Source organism: Poromitra crassiceps (genome assembly GCF_964638095.1).
Source record: "Poromitra crassiceps genome assembly, chromosome: 11".
Taxonomy (NCBI): domain Eukaryota; kingdom Metazoa; phylum Chordata; class Actinopteri; order Beryciformes; family Melamphaidae; genus Poromitra; species Poromitra crassiceps.
Genome location: NC_139643.1, coordinates 1,663,340 through 1,677,375, shown reverse-complemented (window position 1 = coordinate 1,677,375; position 14,036 = coordinate 1,663,340). Strand labels below are relative to the sequence as shown.

Here is a 14,036-nt window from a genome sequence, read left to right as displayed (position 1 = left end):
TTAGTCATTTTTTAACATATCGGTATCAGTCCGATGTTGCAATGTTAATATCGGTTATCGGTATCAGCCAAATTCTTCACATTGAGATGAAATAATGCAGTAAATCTATGATTTATGGACTTTTACAAATGTTTTTGAAATAAAGAAATGTATAACTTTTTCAAATTCAGTGTTAACATGTGTTTTTCAGTATGTACAAAATTGTATTATCATAGAAATGTGTTTTTATACAGATCATATCGACATCGGTAAATATCGGTTATCGGCCATAACAGCAATCTTAACTCATTCTCTGCCAGGGTCATTTCGGTCTGTGTGCTCCCAGTGCCAGGATTTTGAGCATATTTCCTGATCTTCCAGGACCCACAGAATATTCTGTGCTAGGAATAAAATTACACAACATATCTCACAATAAAGCAGAGACTCTCTTCTTACCCCTTGTAAAAAACTGAAACTCTACCATGTTTCCTTGTTTAGTTACAAGCAGTGGAAGTTAGCTTGTTTTCACTAAAAATGCCCTCCTCGGAAGAGAAATAGGAGAAAAAGAGGTTTTTAGTGAAGGACACCGTTTCAAGCAGAACTCTCTTTTGAGCCTTTTATTTTTTGCCTCAGTGACACATCAGACATATACAGTATTTGTTTTCCCAAATAAATAAATAAATAAATAAAAAATAAAAAATAAGAGAATGTATTTGAGGGGAGCTGTGTCGGTCCATCCCGCCCAGTGAGCGGCTACAGAGAGAGAGAGAGAGAGAGAGAGAGAGAGAGTCTGGCCCCTGGGGTTTCTTGACAGATGAGGCTTGGCCGCAGCCTCCTTGCTACAGTATTGTCAGTAAAATGGAAGAACCTCAGAATAAGTTGGAACCTATTTCGAGACATGGTCTTTCCGAAATAGGTGGTGTAGGACTACACACAGGACTGGGACTAGGACTGCGCCTCCATCGACTCAGAGTCTGAAAACACAAAATATCAAAGTATGATAAATATGTGCACAAAATCAAATAAATAATTTACTTTTACAGTTGCCATGTGGATTTTTAGCTTAGCTTGATAAAAGCATAAACAAATGGAACCAATGAACCATTACATTACATTACATTACGTAATTTGGCAGATGCTTTTATCCAAAGCGACTTACAGTAACACACTTTTTGTCAGCAATAGAGCAATCAACTATGGAGCACAGTCTATGACAACTACAAATCCTGAAGGAACAGTGGTACGAGTTTTAGTTTAGGATTTTTTTTTTTTTTTTTTTTTAATATTAAATAAAGAGAGAGAAAGAAGAGAGAGAAAGAAGTTAGATCAAGAAGGGCCCAGGTGGAGCCTGAAAAGGTGAGTCTTTAGTCTTTTCCGAAAGATCGGCAGTGATTGATGAACCCTTATGTGGTCACACTCACACACTCTCTCTCTCTCTCTCACACACACACACACACACACACACACACAGGAATAACGAGTGCTGTAACGTTACCTGCTGTCACGTTACCTCTCATAACTAACGTTAGCACAGAAGATCACACAATAGCTACGTTAGTGCTGTAAACTTTGAAATGTTTATGTGACACAGACGGCTGTGTGTGATCATTTCATCTCAAACGCGATACAAAAAATAGGCTATTTCTTACCATCGTCATCGCTCTCTCGAAGTGGCACCCATTCCCTCCTCCTCCGATTCATCTGTGTCAGACAGATCAGAACGCTGTGAAGGGGAGCCTTCGTCGCCATGGCGCTCCGTCGTGGAGCAACAACAAAATAAACGCCGGCGTCTTCCTCGCCATCGTCGCCATCCGAGAACTCTGGGTCGGACTCTGTTTCGACCACAGGCTCCATCTGGACCCTGGGCAGGGGCACGGGACGACGAAGCCCCATGGTCTCTTCGATTGTCCGCTGGCGTGGACCGGGGTGCGTGCTGGAACTGGGCCCAGGGGAATCCAAGTGTGGGCCTTGAGGACGCCCAGCAGCGCTGCGGCCAGGCCAGGCCGGCCACCGCGGCGACCGCCTCTCTTCATCTAGCTACTGCTAAATAGATTACTGCTAAATGGGTGACTATACTATAAATACTAAACTAGCGGGTTCCTTTTATCAGTTTGACTTGAAACAATGTCACAGGCTGGGAAAGTGTCTGATGTAATGTAAACAGCCAAAACATGAAAGTACGTCCGAGTACGTCCTTGGCACAGAACGCCATTGTTAAAAGTATGTCCGGGTACGTCCTTGGCAGAGAATGAGTTAATATCGGTTATCGGCATCGGCCAAAATTTTCATATCGGTGCATCCCTACTAAAGACCACAACACACGACATGAGATCAGAAGACAGAACAGCTAAAGACCACAACAGACGATATGAGAGCAGAACACCTCAGAAGAGAGAGCTGCTGGATCAGTAGCACCATGTATCATGTTTATTTCCCAGAATCCCTTGTGGTTCTGTGTTTACCTGGTGCAGGGAGACTGCGTTGAGGACGGGCTCTATCATGCCACTGTCTGATGACATCACCAGGATCTTATAGGGCTTGATCCACAGAGGAACCCGCTCCTGCTGCCAGATAGACTGTAGGGAGAAAGAGAGAGAGCTTGCAACTGCTGCCTTATCTGAAGATGAACTACAAGATACATGGATGTATTGACAAGATAACTGTAGCATGTGGTGCTGTAGACTGTCCGGGTGCTGCACTGCCCTCGCAGGTAAGTTCCTCCTTTTTCGTCCCGTCAACATCACGTTATTAAATTAGATTTTTGGGAAATCTACCACATCCGTATGAATCGTTCCCCCCACCCCCCTATTGTCAGCAGTATGACGGCGCTGTATTACCTGAAGCTGGCTGAGCACCTGGTAGGCCAGCAGCTCCTGCCTCAGATCATCTCCACACTTCACTATGACCGACAGCAGCTTCCAGCTGGGCAGGTGACCATACGGAGAGGCCTCCCTGATCCTCCTAGAAGAAAAATGTGGTGTCAAACCTGGCATGGTATCTGGCCGACATCAAGAAAGTGACATCAGCGTGATGCAAAACGTGACTGACAGACACTGCTACCCGCCTGCCCGTCCACCTATGCAATTTTATTATAGGATAGGATGTAAAGGTTGTTTGAGCATAAATATGGCCTACTAGATACTAGATATAGCCTACTAGTCATAAAACAGGGGTTCCTAAACTTCAGAATGCCACGGCCCACTTTGAGATCTGAAAATCTTCTGCGGCCCACCCAACCTTTTCATCACAACTCTGATCAACATGAGAAGATGAAGTAGCTTATTCCCCTATATATATATATATATATATATATATATATATATATATATATATATATATATATATATATATATATATATATATATTTAATTTAATTAACAGAGCATGCAGGCGACGTGCTGTGTAATTGTGTATCTTCACATTTAATTGTGTCATCCTCTTCAATTAGCCTAAGTCTTCGCACTCCATGTTGAGCGTTTAGTAGCATTGACGATTGGAAACAATCAAGTTACTCTTTACCGTCACAACACCAGTTCAGAGAAATTGTCAAATTTTATATTTTTTACAAATGTTTTCTCAACGGGAGACGGACTCTGTCAGGGTGAGTACAGAGCTACTGCATCGCCAAATGACAGACATGATGTGCGTACATATAGATGCATTACACAGCGATGTGATCCATTTTAGATTTTTTCCGTAAGGAAAAGCACAACAGACGAGACTGCAGTAGCTTTAACTAGTGACCCCGGCCTTTGATCCGAGCAGAAGACGTGAAGCTCATTCATAAAAATGAGAGCTGTCTTTTTTATGAATGAGCCTGCCTCACCGGGTTAGCCTTTTACACAGACGTTGATTGGGGGCTGTTACTACGTGCACTGCCAGAACACACAGGCGTTACACAGCCTTTTACACAGGCACTCAGTCAGCAGAGGGTAACAGTTTATAGTGTTTAGACGTCAATCAACCGTATTTGCTGTTAGTATATGAGTGATTCATCTGATGTCAAGTGGATTTGAGAATTATTGTATTGTATTGTTTGTTGTATTGTCTTGTGTATAACGTCGCCTACTGTAGGCTACAGTACCACAAAATTATCTTCTTGTTTATTCTGATGCATAAAACATTCAACCTATGGTAAATGCATAGCTGTTCAGCAGGGCTGATGCTCTCCCTGTACAACGTTAGTTAATAGGCTATGTTGTGTATAAAGTGCTCTTTAGCATAAGCCCTATATAAAGCCACTGACAAAGAATATGACTGAATGATGGCGCTATATGTTTCTACACTATGACCCCAACATTAAATATACAGCTGGACTCACTTATCCTAACACAAAAAACAACAAACAACTGAGTAATTATTGGCGTCAAGTAAGCAAGTCTTGTTGGAGTGGATATCACAGTGCAACCATGTTATGGTCAAACTACCCATTTCCCTATTCACGTTGTATTTGCAAGGGGTATATACACACTGCATCGGTGGACGTGTGTTTCTCCTAGGGTTTACATTTAATTTCATTTAATTTTGTCCAATATTCAAATATTCCTGAATTGCATTTTGTGTTACAAATAAGTATTATTTCTATCTAACTTTTTAGCCAGATTTGATGGTTTTCTTGTCAAAAGTCTGCCGTCACATAGCTTTCTGGGTAATATTCCAACAATAGAGAGGCAAAGTGACCGCCTACTTCCTGCTTCAGCACTGTACCAGAGACTTTCATCCGCCATTTATTTTCCCATACACATTTCGTAAAATGCTTATAAAAAGTTTTATTGGTTCAAACCAAACGGTACAGATATATTTAGAAACAGGGGAGATCGCATAACATCTCAATGGAACCAAAACGTAAAAAAATGTGTGTTTAAAGAAAATATTTTTTCGATGTTTTTTAAAGTTTTGGTCGTAGTGAAATGTTCTATGGTCTCTCCCGATTATAGCGTTAGCTGAACTGTTTGGTTCGACGAAGTAAAACGGTATGCTGGTGTTTGGACTGAGAGAGCCTGGTGACGCGAGGTTTGGACAGGAGAGGCGAGGGGGTGGTGGAAGGGAGAAACATCAGCAGCAGATCCATTCACAGTGCACTAATGATTTAAACTTTCATACCAAGTTTGTTCTAGTCAAAATAATAGCCTATGTAACGTTGCTGTTTGCACTGTTAAAATAAAATTTAATAAGTAGGCCTACATGACAATGTGAAGAACAGTTAGCTAGCTAGTTAACATACCAACTTGTCCTCACTCAGAATTGTCATTACGTATGACTATAGCGTTCCATTGCATCCATTCATCGTTGCATTTTAGCCACTAATGCTGACCAAAACTTTTCAAGTAATTTCACTGTCACAGACAAATTGCTAATGTTGCGATGAAATCATGAGAGTTTTGCTGGAGTTGTGGCGTGCTCCCATCACCTCAATCTTTTGGTGTAAGGTGGTGATAAAACTCTCTGTCTGAAGTCAGACTTCTTCGTCTTCTTGACTTTCCGACAAAATCTAACGTTGGGAGTCTTTAGCCTTGGCTAATGCAAATAGTGTAGTTTAATGAACATTGCCAACAACCAATTTGGGCTTTCTCCAGTACCAAAACAGGACACCAGTATGCAGTTATCCATGTTGAGCTCTGGAGTCTCTCTCTCTCTCTCTCCCCCATTCATGCACTTCTCCTTGTTCTCTGTGTTGATGTTACTGCACTCGTCAAGTTACCTATGCCTGTGTTTTCAAAATAAAATACTATATAAAAAAAATAACAATATAAAAGAAATACATTACAAACTAGTCTACACATGTGAACTACACTGTGCCTTGGGGTAACATTAATTTACAGTGTGGTTCATTTACAGTCTGTGACCTGGTGTAAAATCACACCCAGGTAAGCCGTGCAGGTGTGCAGCAGGTCCCAGGTTTGCAGTACGCTACAATGTCCAACAGGTTTACTCAATTAATTTGCCATTAACCCCTCTTTGTGATGTGATAAAAGTTTCTCAGTGAATCATTGTTGATTGCCTCACTGAATTATCTGCTAATAATTTTATGAGCAGAATTTGATGTCCTGGCGTGGCACGTCCGTGCGTAATGACGTATCCAAAAGGAATTCCTCTGCACTGCGCTGCACAGCGCGGACATTATGGTGCGCTCAAGCGCAGCGGGGTATTTTTGCGCTTAAGAGGTGCTTTTTAGGGATGTCAATTTTCGGTTAATTTACTTTCGATTAACCGACGCTAATAATCGATTAACCTATCGGTTAATTCATAATTTTTTAATATTAACACGTTGAGTGCCATAGCCGAGATATCTCGTCTTACATAATCCAACGGTTAAGTGCCATAGACGAGCTATCTCGTCTTACATAAACATTTTTTTTTTTTGACGGTGGGACATCAATCAACCCCTTTTACAGTCTTCTATATCACTATTGGAGCAAGAGAATGTGTATAATCTATTTTACCGACCACTAAGTGGCGACAGTTCTCTCCAGACAGAGACAGAGAGAAAGCCACAGCCACGGGACCCGTGGACCAAAAGCAGCCGCCTCCCGCGGAAATGGCTTGGCGATTTTACAGTCAGAAACGAACGAGCCTCATTCTCATACTGTAGGCGGGGACGCTTCGCGCTGCTGCGGTGGGGGGTTCCAGAAATGGACTGGGTGAGCAGCATAAAGCCTAGAGTCGCACGGGGCTTCATCGGGGCTATCAAACCCAAGAGACAGTGAGACCTATCCACACTCGCTGCCAGGGAGAGAGGCTGCTCTAACTCGCTGCTCAAACTCCCAGCAGCAGAGCACTCCGCAGCACAGACGGAGGGAGGAGTTTGGAGACACAAAGAGAGAGAGAGAGAGAGAGAGAGAGAGAGAGAGAGAGAGAGAGAGAGAGAGAGAGAGAGAGAGAGAGAGAGAGAGAGAGAGAGAGAGAGAGAGAGAGAGAGAGAGAGAGAGAGAGAGAGAGAGAGAGAGAGAGAGAGAGAGAGAGAGAGAGAGAGAGAGCGCACAGAGTGGGAGACAAGGGCACCCATAATCACAGGCACGTGAGGTGGTTCTAAAAATCCATTTATCTCCAAACTCTCTGAAAATCTCTGAAACCATGCTGTACTCAACGGCTAATATCTACATAACTACTAACTCTGCAAACTAACTCTTTTAGACAGAGAAAGCACACATTCTATTAGTTATTTTTAGATGATTGGTGTTCACGAATTCTTAACAGAAAATAATCCTCGGCTCTTGTAAAATGAGCCAGAATCCTCAAAAAAAAAACTGGCACAACTTACCTACAGGATTGAAAAAATGGCTGGCACTCAATGTGTTAAAAAAAAAAAAAAAAAAAAAAAAAAAAAAAAAAAAAATTGGTCTATTTACTCAATGAGCTCATGCCCAAACAAGGTGTGTCTATTTAGATGCTGAAATGTTAATGCTTTTTGTGTTAGAATTATGCTTTTATTTTTTGTTGGCTTTGCTGAAATTTATAAGTTTATTGCCACATTTTGATCAGGTAATCATTCCAAAATCATTCTGGCTCTTATATGGATGACAAGGAAATATATTTTTGAGAGCTTTATTTCCTGTTTATGTAAACATTACAACAACAACAATCTGTTATTTCTTTTGATTTTTTCACATTAGGCCTACTGTCTTTTGCAGCATAAAAACTTAAACAAAATATAGCCTATTTCGATTTGCTGCCAACAATTGAACAAAATTTGAACAAAATAGTTGCATGATGCAAAACACTGTGCAAAATCTGCAAGGAAACTCAAAAAACGTGTCCAAAAAAAAATAAAAAAATAAAAATAAATAATATTAACTGATAGACCGACAGCAATAACCGAACAACGACGTTAGCGACGGTTAATCGATTAACGGTTAACCGTTGACATCCCTAGTGCTTTTCAAAGCTCTTAGCACAAAGTAATTGCGCGCATGCTGAAGATAGGAGAATGCCATCTCCGCTTTTGCACAGAAACGCATGGTTTGGCATGGGCCATGCCTACCCTATGCATGTCCAGTACAGTTATAACAGGCATAGAGGTAATAGCGTGGCAGGGAGAATACAAATGCACTTTTGCACGCCCCCAATTTGCATTGCATTGCGCGCAGCGTTAAACGAGCGCAAACGCTAAATTACCGCTTTTGCGATGATAGGGCTCAGAGTCTTTAGATGTGAGGGTTAGGGTTAGGTTACCCTGCACCGTTTGGTTTTATGTGAACTGGTACTTGGTAGTACCGACGTGACGTCATTCAGTCGGTACCGGTAAAAGGACCGAGTTCAGTACCCAACCCCAAGTATGACACGCCCACCCGCCTGCTCATTTAAATATTAAAGTAGCTCCAGTATGAAACGCCCACCTGGCTACTCATTTAAATATGAAAGTAGATTCAGTAAGACACGCCCACCCGACTGTTCCTTTCAATATTGAAGTAGTGTCAGTATGACACACCCATCTGACTGTCCATTTCAATATGAAAGTAGCTTCAGTATGACACGCCCATCCGACTGCTCATTTAAATATTAAAGTAGCTCAAGTATGACACGCCCATCCAACTGCTCATTTAAATATTAAAGTAGCTCCAGTATGAAATGCCCACCCGGCTGCTCATTTAAATATTAAAGTAGATTCAGAAAGACACGCCCACCCGACTGCTCATTTCAATATTATTGAAGTCGTTTCAGTATGACACGCCCACCTGACTTTCTCCTCCCAGGGTTCCTTGAGGGCGACGGCGGATGGGTCCTCGGGGTCTCGTCTGAACGTGGTGGGCGTGTGAGCCAGGTTCTCTGAGAGCCGTCGCCTGCAACACAAACACAAAGAAGAAAAGATGAATAATGGGCTGTTCACAGTGGGCTAGCTCCCCCGAGGCACCAGCTGATACGACATTAACCCCCGAGGCGCCAGCAGGTTTGGGACTGTGTGTGTCTTTGTTTACGTATGTCGGCTGTATCGCTTGCTCTGCATGTCTCGATGGCAGAGCAGTGTCAGGCTTGCATAGTGTAGATGGCAGACGCTATATCAGAGCAATGCGAGCGTTTACAGTGGCATGGGAAGCCGTGCTGTGTTTTATAGACTGTTTCTGTTTACGTTTCGAGGTTACAGCTCCAGCCTGACATCTAGTGGACAAAAATCTTACAAAATGGGCCTTTAAAAACAAAAATAACTTCAGGTACAGTACCCAGCAGCATCACATTCAGCAAAAAGTGCATACAATTCAACAAATGATGATTCAGTGCAAATTCAGATGCCTTATGGCTTGGAGGTAGGTGCGATCTCTGAAGCAAGATGTTTTGCTCTTAATACTCCTGTATCTCCTGTCTGATGGATGGAGATTAAAGGGGTACTGTGATTTTATTAGCCTTCCTGATTATTCTTGTGGAATAAAGTGATGTAAGTGAGGGAAGACTACAGTCTTGTCCTGAGTGGTTGTGTGACCAAAGCAGACAATAACGGAGAAGGTGAGCACACACAATAGCAGACCTGTAGAAGTGGGTCATGAGTCTGCTCAACTGATCTTGAGACTGGTGTTGAGAACCCATGATCCAGGGATTCATGGATGGTGGTCCCGAAGAACTGGAAGGAGGTGACCCCCTCTACTCCATTGATGGAACCAGCTCTTTGGTTCTTGAGATGTTAAGTATCAGGATGTTGTTCTAACACCACCTCACCAGCTCCTCTACTTCTCTGCGGTAGCCGGATTCATCATTGTTGGTAATAAGACCCACCACAGAGGTGTCATCACAAAGAAACTTATACAACAAAAACTGATTCTGTGTGTGATCGACACTCATGTGTGGATAGAGAGACATTAGAGAAGATAAGACACAACCCTGGGGGGTGCCAGTGTTCAGAAGCATGGACAGCGAGACATGATTACCTATTTTGACAACTTGTTTCCTGTCACACAGAAAGCTATAACCATTTACAGAGAAATACATTAACACCCAGCTCCTGTAAAGTGTGTATCAGCTTCACAGAAACAATGGTGTTAAATGCAGAACTAACCCTTACTCTCAGTCAATACAAATAATTATAAAAAAATAAATAAAAAAAATGCAGAACTAAAATCAACTGAAAGAATATGGGCATATGTGGACCTAGATTCCAGATGTTGAAGAACAGAGTGCAAACATAGGGCCACTGCATCGTCCACACTTCTATTTGCTTTGTAAAGATGGCATCAAAACTCATCCGCGCATCTCTAGTGCATGTGTTTGTGTGTACCTGATGTCTCCAGCAGCGATGAACACAGGCTCCTTGCTCTCTGGCAGGCTGGTGATGCTGTCCACAGAGAACTGACTGATGTTATCACTGCTGCTGGTCTGAGCCTCCGCTAACTACACACACACACAAACATGCATGTGCAAGCACGCACGCACGCACACGCACGCACACACACACACACACACACACACACACACACACGCACACACACACACACACACACACACACACACACACACACACACACACACACACACACACACACAGAAAGTCAAGAGGATTGTTTCAGAGATACTTCTTTTTTTCAATTCAAGTGGCTTCAAATGGCAAATACAAATTTCCACTGCATGCCTGGTAGTATGTAGTATCATTTCCATTAATCCGGTAATTGCCTGACTTTTACTGGTAAAATCAATTAAAGTCAGACAGATTAAAATCTCTCCGGTCACCAAGTCCGATGAAAATTGCCTCCAACACAATTGTATTAAAATAGGCTCAAATAAAATTTCCACACATCTCCTTCTATTAAATAAATGAATAATTTTATGATGTGTAGGTTATAGCCAATGAAGATGACCTGTTACATTTAAAATTATGAAGCACGCAATTGGATTGAATGCAGCTGTGCGCCTCTCGTCACCAGGCCACGCCTACACGCCTGCCACAAGCAGAGACGAGCACCAGGCCTACACGCCTGCCTCTCGTCAGCAGGCCTACACGCCTGCCTCTCGTCAGCAGGCTTACACGCCTGCCTCTCGTCAGCAGGCCTACACGCCTGCCTATCGTGAGCAGGCTTACACGCCTGCCTCTCGTCACCAGGCTTACACGCCTGCCTCTCGTCAGCAGGCCTACACGCCTGCCTCTCGTCACCAGGCCTACACGCCTGCCTCTCGTCACCAGGCCTACACGCCTGCCTCTCGTCACCAGGCCTACACGCCTGCCTCTCGTCAGCAGGCCTACACGCCTGCCTCTCGTCACCAGGCCTACACGCCTGCCTCTCGTCACCAGGCCTACACGCCTGCCTATCGTCACCAGGCCTACACGCCTGCCTCTCGTCACCAGGCTTACACGCCTGCCTCTCGTCAGCAGGCCTACACGCCTGCCTATCGTCACCAGGCCTACACGCCTGCCTCTCGTCACCAGGCTTACACGCCTGCCTCTCGTCACCAGGCCTACACGCCTGCCTCTCGTCACCAGGCCTACACGCCTGCCTCTCGTCACCAGGCTTACACGCCTGCCTCTCGTCACCAGGCCTACACGCCTGCCTCTCGTCACCAGGCCTACACGCCTGCCTCTCGTCACCAGGCTTACACGCCTGCCTCTCGTCACCAGGCCTACACGCCTGCCTCTCGTCACCAGGCCTACACGCCTGCCTCTCGTCACCAGGCCTACACGCCTGCCTATCGTGAGCAGGCTTACACGCCTGCCTCTCGTCACCAGGCTTACACGCCTGCCTCTCGTCAGCAGGCCTACACGCCTGCCTCTCGTCACCAGGCCTACACGCCTGCCTCTCGTCACCAGGCCTACACGCCTGCCTCTCGTCACCAGGCCTACACGCCTGCCTCTCGTCAGCAGGCCTACACGCCTGCCTCTCGTCACCAGGCCTACACGCCTGCCTCTCGTCACCAGGCCTACACGCCTGCCTATCGTCACCAGGCCTACACGCCTGCCTCTCGTCACCAGGCTTACACGCCTGCCTCTCGTCAGCAGGCCTACACGCCTGCCTATCGTCACCAGGCCTACACGCCTGCCTCTCGTCACCAGGCTTACACGCCTGCCTCTCGTCACCAGGCCTACACGCCTGCCTCTCGTCACCAGGCCTACACGCCTGCCTCTCGTCACCAGGCTTACACGCCTGCCTCTCGTCACCAGGCCTACACGCCTGCCTCTCGTCACCAGGCCTACACGCCTGCCTCTCGTCACCAGGCTTACACGCCTGCCTCTCGTCACCAGGCCTACACGCCTGCCTCTCGTCACCAGGCCTACACGCCTGCCTCTCGTCACCAGGCCTACACGCCTGCCTCTCGTCACCAGGCCTACACGCCTGCCTCTCGTCACCAGGCTTACACGCCTGCCTCTCGTCACCAGGCCTACACGCCTGCCTCTCGTCACCAGGCTTACACGCCTGCCTCTCGTCACCAGGCCTACACGCCTGCCTCTCGTCACCAGGCCTACACGCCTGCCTCTCGTCACCAGGCCTACACGCCTGCCTCTCGTCAGCAGGCCTACACGCCTGCCTCTCGTCACCAGGCCTACACGCCTGCCTCTCGTCACCAGGCTTACACGCCTGCCTCTCGTCACCAGGCCTACACGCCTGCCTCTCGTCACCAGGCCTACACGCCTGCCTCTCGTCACCAGGCCTACACGCCTGCCTCTCGTCACCAGGCCTACACGCCTGCCTCTCGTCACCAGGCCTACACGCCTGCCTCTCGTCGCCAGGCCTACACGCCTGCCTCTCGTCGCCAGGCTTACACGCCTGCCTCTCGTCACCAGGCCTACACGCCTGCCTCTCGTCACCAGGCCTACACGCCTGCCTCTCGTCACCAGGCCTACACGCCTGCCTCTCGTCACCAGGCCTACACGCCTGCCTCTCGTCACCAGGCCTACAAGCCTGCCTCTCGTCAGCAGGCCTACACGCCTGCCTCTCGTCACCAGGCCTACACGCCTGCCTCTCGTCGCCAGGCTTACACGCCTGCCTCTCGTCACCAGGCCTACACGCCTGCCTCTCGTCACCAGGCCTACACGCCTGCCTCTCGTCAGCAGGCCTACACGCCTGCCTCTCATCACCAGGCCTACACGCCTGCCTCTCGTCACCAGGCCTACACGCCTGCCTCTCGTCACCAGGCCTACACGCCTGCCTCTCGTCACCAGGCCTACACGCCTGCCTCTCGTCACCAGGCCTACACGCCTGCCTCTCGTCACCAGGCCTACACGCCTGCCTCTCGTCAGCAGGCCTACACGCCTGCCTCTCGTCACCAGGCCTACACGCCTGCCTCTCGTCACCAGGCCTACACGCCTGCCTCTCGTCGCCAGGCTTACACGCCTGCCTCTAGTCAGCAGGCCTACACGCCTGCCTCTCGTCACCAGGCCTACATGCCTGCCTCTCGTCACCAGGCCTACACGCCTGCCTCTCGTCACCAGGCCTACACGCCTGCCTCTCGTCACCAGGCCTACACGCCTGCCTCTCGTCACCAGGCTTACACGCCTGCCTCTCGTCACCAGGCTTACACGCCTGCCTCTCGTCACCAGGCCTACACGCCTGCCTCTCGTCAGCAGGCCTACACGCCTGCCTCTCGTCACCAGGCCTACACGCCTGCCTCTCGTCACCAGGCTTACACGCCTGCCTCTCGTCAGCAGGCCTACACGCCTGCCTCTCGTCACCAGGCCTACACGCCTGCCTCTCGTCAGCAGGCCTACACGCCTGCCTATCGTCACCAGGCCTACACGCCTGCCTCTCGTCACCAGGCCTACACGCCTGCCTCTCGTCACCAGGCTTACACGCCTGCCTATCGTCACCAGGCCTACACGCCTGCCTCTCGTCACCAGGCCTACACGCCTGCCTCTCGTCAGCAGGCCTACACGCCTGCCTCTCGTCACCAGGCCTACACGCCTGCCTATCGTCACCAGGCTTACACGCCTGCCTCTCGTCACCAGGCTTACACGCCTGCCTATCGTCACCAGGCCTACACGCCTGCCTCTCGTCACCAGGCCTACACGCCTGCCTCTCGTCAGCAGGCCTACACGCCTGCCTCTCGTCACCAGGCTTACACGCCTGCCTATCGTCACCAGGCCTACACGCCTGCCTCTCGTCACCAGGCCTACACGCCTGCCTCTCGTCAGCAGGCCTACACGC

At 47.5% G+C, this 14,036-nt stretch overlaps 1 pseudogene across 1 annotated transcript in view; it reads right to left on the bottom strand.

The window, feature by feature from the left end:
- LOC310785569 (phosphatidylinositol 4-kinase beta-like) overlaps positions 1-14,036 on the bottom strand; it is a 101,283-nt pseudogene that overhangs the window by 11,009 nt on the left and 76,238 nt on the right. The window contains exons 10-13 of the transcript XR_014554073.1: positions 10,184-10,296; positions 8,655-8,759; positions 2,817-2,940; positions 2,442-2,555 (exon numbers count right to left, since the gene is read on the bottom strand). The product of XR_014554073.1 is annotated as a phosphatidylinositol 4-kinase beta-like (transcript). The remainder of the gene's footprint in view (positions 1-2,441; positions 2,556-2,816; positions 2,941-8,654; positions 8,760-10,183; positions 10,297-14,036) is intronic.